We start from the raw sequence: 10596 nt of genomic DNA on the forward strand, positions 1-10596 counted from the left end.
GAGCATCAAACGAGATTGTCCTCAACAAGCACACAAACGCAAGAGCTACAAACACAAATTTTTGCCTGAATAGATTTAAATAAGTTTTGTGCAAATTTTATGATTAAAATAAGTGTTTTAATGTTCTATTTTGAAATTGTAGACAAATTCTGATGTAGTCATATCTTTTAGTGTATTAGTGTATTTACTGCATTATATAAATTATTATATTTTCACAAAGATGATGCCCAAGAAGACATTCTACTTCATTATGTTAAACTAAATGTTGAAAATTTTACAATAAGATGAAAACCTAAAATCTTGAATTGCAAAAAAGCTGTAGCTTACAGAGAAAAACTAATGTAGATTTGAGATCAGCATACTTGAATTAGGTAAGAACAAGTGTTTTTGTGGATGCAACAAAAATTTTGTTCCCCAGTGTTATAGCATCAACACAAAGTAATAACTCATCTAAACCTCATTAGCTCAAAAGGCACAAATGTCATCAACTAAATCAGGTATGGATAACTTTTCTGCCTATCACATACATATTACATGCAGAAGAATAAAAAATAAGAATTACAATAGATTGCTCATCTGGAACAATACAAGTGAAAAAATAGTAGAATAAGCTCTTTTAAGTAGCAAAGAAAAAAACCTGTCAATTTATAATTCTATACCCAGTGCAATACATTTATTTTATTCAATCTAAAAGAAGGTAGAAAAAGTGGGGAAAATGAAAAATAAAAAGATGGGACATATAGAAAAAACAGTAGTATGATAAACTTCAACCTAACCATATTAATGATGGCATATGTCAATGGTCTGAACACTTTAATTATAAGGTATAGATTATCAGATAGGATAAAAAAAGCAAAATTCAATTATATGCTGCTTACAATAAAATTATTTTCAAAATAAAGACACAAAAACATAAAAAATAACAAATGGAAAACTGTTTTCATGCTAATTCTAATCATGTAAAAGCTGGTTATTAATAGCAAACAAAGTAGATTTCAGAACAATGACTATCAACAGTGATGAAGAATGTGATTTTTTAATGATAAAAGAATCTCTTTATTAAGAGAACATAATAATCCAAAACATTTATACACCTAACAAATTCAAAATGCAAGAAATGCAAGTGAATAGAACATCAAGGAGGAGACAAGTCTACAATTACAGTCAGAGATTTTAAAGCCTTTCTTTCAAAAATTGATGGAAGATTTAGACAAAAAATAAGCAACACCATAAAAGACTTGAATAATACTAGTGACAAACTTGAACTAATTGAAAATTTTAGAATACTCTATCCAACAACAGCAGAGTACTCATTCTTTTCACATGTACATAGACCACTTCCCAAGATAGATCATATATTGGAGCACAAAGCATGTCTCAAGAAGTTTAAAAATATTCATGTCATAAAAGTGTATTTTCTCTGGTTACTGTGGAATTAAATCAGAAATCAATAACCAAAAGCTGTCTAGGAAATTCTCAAATATTTGGAACCAAACACACACACACACACACACACACACACACACACACACCTCTTTTCTAAATCCTAACTAACACATGGAATAAAAAGGAAATCAAAAGAAAAGTTAAAAAGGATTTTGAATTAAAATGAAAATCTAACACATCAAAACTTGTAGAATATTGTAGCTAAAGCAGTACTTAGTGGGATGTATTTAGTACTAAGTGCATATAGTATTAAAAGAAAAGTCTCAAATAAATTACCTTAGCTTCCATCTTGGAAAACTAGAAAAAGAACAGCAGATGATACCCAATGCAAACAAAAGAAAAAAAATAATAAAGAGAAGAGTAGAAATCAATGAAATAGAAAGCAAAACAGTAGGGAAAAATCAGTGAAACTAAAATCTGATTCTTTGAAGAGATCAATTAAACTGATAAATCTCTAGCCAGAGTTATCAAGAAAAAAAAAGAGACCAGACACAAATTACCAATAACAGGAATGAGAGAAGAAATCACAACAGGTCTAAACAGCTATTGAAAGGATAATGGGGAACTATTAAGAACAACTTTATTTATGCCAAGACAAAACAACTTAGATAAAATGGAAAAATTCCTTGAAAGATGCAAACTACTAAAGTTCATCCAAGAGAAATAAATTACCTGAATAATCCTATATCTACTAAAGAAATTGAATGTGAATTCCATTTAGTTAATAACCTTCTCATAAAGGAAATCCAAGACCCAGATGGCTTTAATACGAATACTACATGAACACTCCAGAAAATTGAAGAGGAAGGAATAATTCTCAATTCATACTCTGACACCAGATTACTCTGATACAAATAAAAGAAGAAACCCATAAACTAAAACAAAATTTTAGCAAACCAAATCCAACAATATATAAAAAGCATACATTGTGACCAATGGAATTTAACTCGGAGGTATAAGATTGTTTTAATGTTTAAAAGTCAATCAATAAAAATTGGCATATTAACAAAATAAAGGAAATCTATATGTTTATCTCACTAGACACACAAACAACATATGACAAAATCCAACATCCATTCTTTTTTTTTTTTCTTTTATTTTTGTGACAGAGACAGAGAGAGGGGCAGATAAGGACAGACAGAAGGGAGAGAGATGAGAAGCATCAATTCTTCATCACAGCACCTTAGCTGTTCATTGACTGCTTTCTCATATGTGCCTATACCAGGGGCAGGGAGGGGGCTACAGCAGACCAAGTGACCCCTTGCTCAAGCCAGTGACCTTGCGCTCAAGCTGATGAGCCTTACTCAAACCAGCTGAGCCCACACTCAAGCCAGCGACCTCGGGGTTTTGAACACCTGGATCCTCCACATCCCAGTCCGTTAGTTTATCCACTGCGCCACCACTTGGTCAGGCCCAACATACATTCTTGATAAAAACTCTCAGCAGACTAAGAATAGAAAGGAACTCCTTCCACTTGATAAAGAGCATCTGTGAGCCTCACCTGTGGTTGTGCAGTGGATAAAGCATGGACATGGGATGCTGAGGTCACCGGTTTAAAACCCTGCACTTGTCTGATCAAGGCATATATGGGAGTTGATGCTTCTTGCTCCTCCCCCCTTTCTCTCTCTCTCTCTCTCTCTCTTTCTCTCTCCTCTCTAAAATAAATACATTTTTTAAAAAGTAAAAAAATACTTAGTTTAAAAAAATAATAAAAAATGTATTTATTTTTTAAAAAAAGGCATTTGTGAAAAATTTAGAGTTAATATCATAATGGACAAAGACTCAATGCAATGTATCTAAAATCAGGAACAAAGCAAGGATGCCTGTTCTCATAATTTCTATTCAGTATGTTATTGAAGGTACTAGCTAGTGCAATCAGGAAAGGAAAATAAATGAAAGACACCCAAATTAGAAGGAAAGAATGAAAACTATTTTAGCAGATGACATGATTATTCATGCTTAAAATCTATGGATTCTACAAAAATTATGCTAACTCTGACTTTATCAAGGTTACAGAATATAAGATATTCAATTGTACTGTTATAGCATATGTATTATATACTACATATTATAATCAATTGTATTTCTATAAACTAGTACTTAACAATTAGAAATTAAAATAAATAATACTATATATATATAGCTTCAAAAATATGAAATGCTTAGGGATAAATGTGACAACAGATGTGCAACATTTATATACTGGAAATGGTCAAATATTACTAAGAGAAATTAAGACCTAAATAAATAGAGAGTTATATTCTATTATGGGTAGTTAGACCCAATATTGTTAAGATGTCAAGTGTCCCTAAATTGCTCTCCATATTCAATACAATGGCAGCAAAAATCCAGCACATCCTTTTTATAGAAATTAACAAATTGATCTTAAAATTCATACATAAATGCAAAAATATATAATAGCCAAAACATTTTCAAAAACAAACAAAAAGTTCATGGGCTATTATAACCTTTATTCGATGTTTATTATAAAGCTGTAGTAATCAAGACTGTGGCCTCGGGGGTAAATTGATCAATGTAATAGATAAATAGATTAATGTAACAGAGTTGAGAGCTCAGAAATATACTAAAATTTTTCAGTGGAGGAAAAATCTTTTTAACAAATAGTTCTGGAATAATTGGATATTTACATGCAAATTGAACTTTGATTAGTACTCTGTACCATATGTTAAAATTAGCTAAAGATGGCTTATAGAGCTACTGTAAAATCTAAAATTATAAAATTGATAGAAGAAAATACACAAGAAAATCTTTATGACTGTGGTAGATGAGGCAAAGACTTCTTTTTTTTTTTTTGACAGAAATGGAGAGAGTCAGAGAGAGGGACAGATAGGAACAGACAGACAGGAAGAGAAAGAGATGAGAAGCATCAATTCTTCATTGCGGCACCTTAGTTGTTTATTGATTGCTTTCTCATATGTGCCTTGACAGGGGGGAGGGGAGCTCCAGCAGACCGAGTGATCCCTTGCTCAAGCCAATGACCTTGAGCTTCAAGCCAGCGACCTTTGGGCTCAAGCCCAAAGGGGTCATGTCTATGATCTCACGCTCAAGCCAGCTACCCCACACTTAAGCTGGTGAGCCTGCGCTCAAGCCAGATGAGCTGGCACTGAAGCTGGCGACCTCGGGGTTTCAAACCTGGGTCTTCCGCGTCCTAGTCCGATGCTCTACCAGGCGTCCCCAAACTACGGCCCGGCCTGCAGGCCACATGCAGCCCCTTGAGCCCATTTATATGGCCCCCTGCCACACTTCTGGAAGCGGCACCTCTTTCATTGGTGGTCAGTGAGAGGAGCACTGTATGTGGTGGCCCTCCAACAGTCTGAGGGACAGTGAACTAGCCCCCTGTGTAAAAAGTTTGGGGACCCCTGCTCTATCCACTGTGCTACCGCCTGGCTAGGTGAGGCAAGGATTTCTTACATATGACAATAATTCACAATCTGCAAAATAAAAACTTGATAAATTGGACTTCATTAAAATGAAAAACTTCTGCTCTTTAAAAGACGCTGTAAGAGAATGAAAAGACAAGCCACAGATTGGAAGAAAATATGTTCAAGGCATACATCTAGTAAAGGATACACAGTTCAATTTAAAAGCATACAAATGATTTGAATGGAGACATTACCAAAAATATATACAGACAACAAATGTATACCATGAAAAGATGCTCAACAACATTTTTTCATTAGGAAATAAATGCCAATTAAAACAATAATGAGTCCTACCACACACTTTTAGGGTGGTTAAAATGGAAAAGACCCATCATATCAAGAGTTGGTGAGGATGAGGAGAAACCAGAACCAGTATGTGAAATGAGAATCTAAACAAGTACAGCCACTTTGGAAAACACTGGCAGTTTCTGAAAATGTTAGCATACTCTTACCATATGACTGAGTTATTTTGCTCCTAGCAGAAGCAAAAACCTATGCTTATACATAGACGTCTATATAAATATTCTTAGCAGTATATTTATAATAGTCAAAAACTAAAAATAACCTAGATATCCATCAAGTGAATAAAGAAATTGTGTTAATTATGCAGTGGAACACTTCTCAGAAATCAGAAGGAATGATACGAACAATAACACACATGAATCTCAATTGTGCTGAGTAATAGAAGCAAGACACAAATAGTTCCCCTTGTGTAAAATTCTAGAAGATGCAAGCCCATCTAATGTGATACAATGTAAGTTTGTGCTTGCCGGGGACGGGGAGGTAGAGCTGCGGAGGAACAGGAAGGAAGAGTACAAATGGCAGTGACAAAACTCTGGTGAATACACAGCGATATACAAATGAAAATTTGCCGGGTTAAATACTCATATATAATTATGCCTCAAAAAGTTTTTGTTTTAAAGCTATTATAGTAATTCTTCATTGTTTAACTAGTAGCAATTTGTGATTGTGATGGAACAATCCTTAGAATGGATTTTGGAGCTAATTTTTATATAAAATGTCAGTTTGGGAGACATAAAAGTTCATGAAACCATGAAAAAGAAATGATTGCCTTTGAGAGATACGCTTCAGTGTTACTGTGCAATAAGCCTTTGGTTATTATCCATGGAGTGTTAGGCAAGCATTCTAGAGCAACAACAAATTTCAAAATCTCTTTTCTTTCAATATTATATAAATAATAGTGATAAACATTTTCCAATGTTCACTTTGACAGAATGTGAAGACACCTGAAATTGGCTCATTATCTTCTGACTTGTCTCCTTTCATGTCCTCAGCAGGCAGTGTGCACGCCACAGAATTCTAAAAAGCAAGCACATTCAGGTGGTGCCTGACTGGCTGGGTTCCTGGCAATACTACGAAATGCTTGTACATATGCAAAGGGGACTTTCAGAAAGAAATTGCAGATTTGTTTCCTGTGAAATAATTAACTTGATTTATTTTCTTCAATGCTGGTAACATATTTTTTGAAGCTCAAAATGCAAAACATACTTCTGTACAGTAATGGTTATAGAGCCTGAGAAATTCTGCCTGGCAGAGAGTTTTCATGAAATTTGTCTTAAAGGTCACCGAAAATCTAGAGATTCCCCCCCTTCATTTTTTGGGTTAAATATTAGTCTAGACATTGAGACTTCACTTAAAGATTGTTCCACAACTTTCTTAACCAGTGAATGTTAGTGCTAAAGTGTGAAATCAACTTTTTTACAATGTGTTTTGTCTGCACTCTCAAATGGTCTTCCTCAATTGCCACTTGCCTCTAATTTCAGCTAAAATATGTAGTAGATGACATGGAATCTAAAAAGGTCACTTTTAGTTGGGCTGGAGCAGAGATGTTCAAGCCGAGGAAAGAGTGTGTCCATGGTGGCTCAGCCCACGTGAGCTAACGCCGGCGCCGGATACTCGCAAAGGCGAAAAGCGGTGGCCTTCATTACTGCTGATATCCTGGTTGGTGAGCACGGACAGTGTGCAAGTAGTTCCTCCTAGCGCCCTGGGCATGGGCACCCACGTTCCTGGACAGAGAGGCAGGGTCAGAGACTTTTGCATGGGCTGCGACCAGAGTTTCAGTGTAATCCCTGCTCCCCGAGCAACAGCACGTGGGGAGTGCGCGTGAAAGCGAACTAACTGCCCTGGCTGGTTGGCTCAGCGGTAGAGCATCGGCCTGGCGTGTGGGGGACCCGGGTTCGATTCCCGGCCAGGGTACATAGGAGAAGCGCTCATTTGCTTCTCCACCCCCCCCTTCCTCTCTGTCTCTCTCTTCCCCTCCTGTAGCCAAGGCTCCATTGGAGCAAAGATGGCCCGGGTGCTGGGGATGGCTCCTTGGCCTCTGCCCCAGGCGCTAGAGTGGCTCTGGTCGCGGCAGAGTGACACCCCGGAGGGGCAGAGCATCACCCCCTGGTGGGCAGAGCGTCTCCCCTGGTGGGCGTGCTGGGTGGATCCTGGTCAGGCGCATGCGGGAGTCTGTCTGACTGTCTCTCCCCATTTACAGCTTCAGAAAAATACAAAAAAAAAAAAAAAAAAAAAGCAAACTAACCTACGCCTGGACTCCTCCAGGCAGGTGGGGTGCCTCCTCTAGCTATTCAGGCTAACAAAGAACATTCTCAGGGAAGAAAAAATATGGAAGTGCTAGGGGGAGGGGCACGCAGGCAGCGACAGTCTCTGGAGCAGATCCGCAGATCCAAACGCTGAAATTAGCTTAACTCACAGTCTGCTCACTGCCCAAATGGCCTACGCTGGCAGCTGCTCTGGCTGACAAGGTCTTTTTTCTCAGGTCAGTGATCTAAGACAAGAGATGTGATATTTTTTATTGCCTCTTGCTCTGCATGTAGTGGCAGGGGCAACTTCCTGCCAGCAGAAACAGGGTGAAAAACCCATCCTATGGAACAGACCTCAGAGAACACTGCAGAAGTTGGACAGGCTAGGCTGTAGGCTTTTTAACAGGGAGGAAGGCAGCAGAGAGCAATCCATGGAACGCTAAAGCAAATTTACTAGATATACCTGGGGAACCTTAGAAAGGAGCCTGAACAGAAGTCAACATGCCCTCCTACCTGCTTAAGCTGGTGGCTCTGATTGGCAGAGCTGTCATACTCAGGGCTGTGTGCTAAAAAGAGGGACTTGGCAGCTTTTAAGACCTCCTGTTCTTGCAGGCAGTGACTATGGCATCTTCCTGCCAGCCAACACAGGTTACAAAGTGCAAAAAACCTGGGGAGAGTGATCCCACAGAGTGCTGAGGCATACTGGACACACCTGAAGGCTCATAAAAAGACACCTTGAGAGCAATTGGCTCCCAGCCCTGCCTGATTATGCTGGCAGCTCTGACTGACAGAGCCTTATCCAGAACTCTGCGCTGAGTGGGGATCTGCCAGCTCTTTGAGCCTCTTACTCAGTGGCAGGAGCAACCTCAAAGCTGGATTACCAGGCTGCTAATTCAGGAAGGAGAGACTAGGAGAGAGGCTTTGGGAAAACGGACTCTCCCATTGTTGGAGCCTGCACATGCTAATAAGACCCGACTACCAACAAGACTGAGGTCTAGTATATGACATTGCCATAGAGACTCATCAACTTCAAATCTCTACCTAAACATGCCACAGTGGCAGAGCCTGGGGTACAGTGCCAATGACCAGAAGAGGAAGAAGAAAGAAAAAGGAAGAAGATAACCTCTCAAAATCAAGAATAATCCACAATCTTTATAACTTTTTCCACTTTTTTTTTGTTTCTTTCATTTTCTTATCATTATTTTTTTTTCTTCCACCTTGGTCCTTTTATCCTCTGCTCATCTTATTCTTTTCTCTTCATCTTGAACTACATTACCCATAGGTGTTACATTTACCATTGTTTTGTTTTCTTTTTCTTTCTCTCTATGAGAGTTATACTCCAAAACCCTTAACTCTCTCCTTTTTTTTCTTTTTCTTTTTTCTCCCTATTAGTTTCTTCTTTTCTCTTTCACTTTTCCTCTCATTCGATCCTCACTCATGAACAAATTATTTTATTTTGGATTCAAATATTTTTTGTGGATTTTATGTGCTTTTTACTTACATTTTAACTCATTAGCATTCCTCCCAACCCAACTCTCCATTTTATGTAGTTTTTGTTACATTTAATACAATAGTATTTTTTCTTTTCCTTGTTTTCTTCTTATTCCTTTCACTATATCTCTCAGTCAACCATCATTTATGAGCAAATTATTTTATTCATAATCCAAATTTTTTCCATTTTTGCATTTTGTGGGTCCCTACCATGTTTTTTGCCCCTTTGTCACTTCCCTCAAACTCAGGCCCTCCGTTATAGGTAGTTTTTGCTCCATTTAGCACAATATAATTTTCAGTTTTTCACGGTATTTTCTCAAAGAAAAAAAAATAATTTTTTAAAATATTTTTTTATTGTATATATATATGTTTTTTGCTTTTTTTTTTTTCTGAAGCTGGAAATGGGGAGAGACAGTCAGACAGACTCCCGCATGCGCCCGACCGGGATCCACCCGGCACGCCCACCAGGGGTGACGCTCTGCCCACCAGGGGGCGATGCTCTGCCCCTCTGGGGCGTCACTCTGCCGCAACCAGAGCCACTCTAGAACCTAGGGCAGAGACCAAGGAGCCGTCCCCAGTGCCCGGGCCATCTTTGCTCCAATGGAGCCTTGGCTGTGGGAGGGGAAGAGAGAGACAGAGAGGAAGGAGGGGGTGGGGGTGGAGAAGCAAATGAGCACCTCTCCTATGTGCCCTGGCCGGGAATCGAACCCGGGTCCCCCACACACCAGGCCGACGCTCTACCGCTGAGCCAACCAGCCAGGGCCTTATAGTATATTTTTTTACTTTTTATTCTTTATTAAAACTCATTAGCATTATTAACAAAACTGCTCTCAGATGCCATTAAGGAAAAGGAAATCAAATATCATGAATACAAAAGACAGAGAGGTAGCACAGATAGATGAGAAAAAATCTATAGAAAAAATTTTAATAGATTGGAAACCTTGGAGTTAAATGACAGAATTTAAAATAAAAATACTAAAAACATTTAGAGATATACAAGAAAACACAGAAAGGCAATTTAGGGAGCTCAGAAAACAACTCAATGAACACAAAGAATATATTACCAAGGAAATTGAAACTATGAAAACAAATCAAACAGAGATGAAAAACTCAATTCATGAACTGAAAAATGAGGTAACAAGGTTAGCTAATAGAACAGGCCAGATAGAAGAGAGGATTAGTGACATAGAAGAGAGACAACTTGAGGCACAACAGAGAGAAGAAGAGAGAGAGACTCACAAATTAAAAAAAAATGAGAAAGCCCTAGAGGAATTGTCTGACTTCATCAAAAAGAGTAACATAAGAATAATAGGTATATCAGAAGGAGAAGAGAGAGAAAATGGAATGGAGAACATATTCAAACAAATAATAGACAAGAACTTCCCAAGCCTGTGGAAAGAACTAAATCCTTGAATTCAAGAAGCAAACAGAACACCGAGTTATCTTAACCCCAAGAAACCTACTCCAAGACACATCGTAATGAAATTGGCACAAACCAACGACAAAGAAAAGTTTCTCAAGGCAGCCAGGGAAAAGAAGAATACAACATATAAGGAAGGCCTATTAGATTATCATCAGATTTCTCAGCAGAAACTCTATAAGCTAGAAGAAAGTGGATCCCAATATTTAAAGTTCTGAGAGGCACTTCCAGCCAAGAATACTATACC

General features: G+C 38.0%; 1 protein-coding gene across 1 annotated transcript in view; it reads left to right on the forward strand.

The window, feature by feature from the left end:
- Positions 1–6178, forward strand: part of BRMS1L (BRMS1 like transcriptional repressor) — an 85849-nt gene extending 79671 nt beyond the window's left edge. Inside the window, exon 11 of the mRNA XM_066277764.1 lies at positions 6124–6178. The gene's annotated coding sequence lies outside the window, so the exon portion shown is untranslated. The remainder of the gene's footprint in view (positions 1–6123) is intronic.
- Positions 6179–10596: the final 4418 nt, after the last annotated feature.

Source organism: Saccopteryx bilineata, chromosome 4 (assembly GCF_036850765.1).
Source record: "Saccopteryx bilineata isolate mSacBil1 chromosome 4, mSacBil1_pri_phased_curated, whole genome shotgun sequence".
In the NCBI taxonomy this organism is placed as follows: domain Eukaryota; kingdom Metazoa; phylum Chordata; class Mammalia; order Chiroptera; family Emballonuridae; genus Saccopteryx; species Saccopteryx bilineata.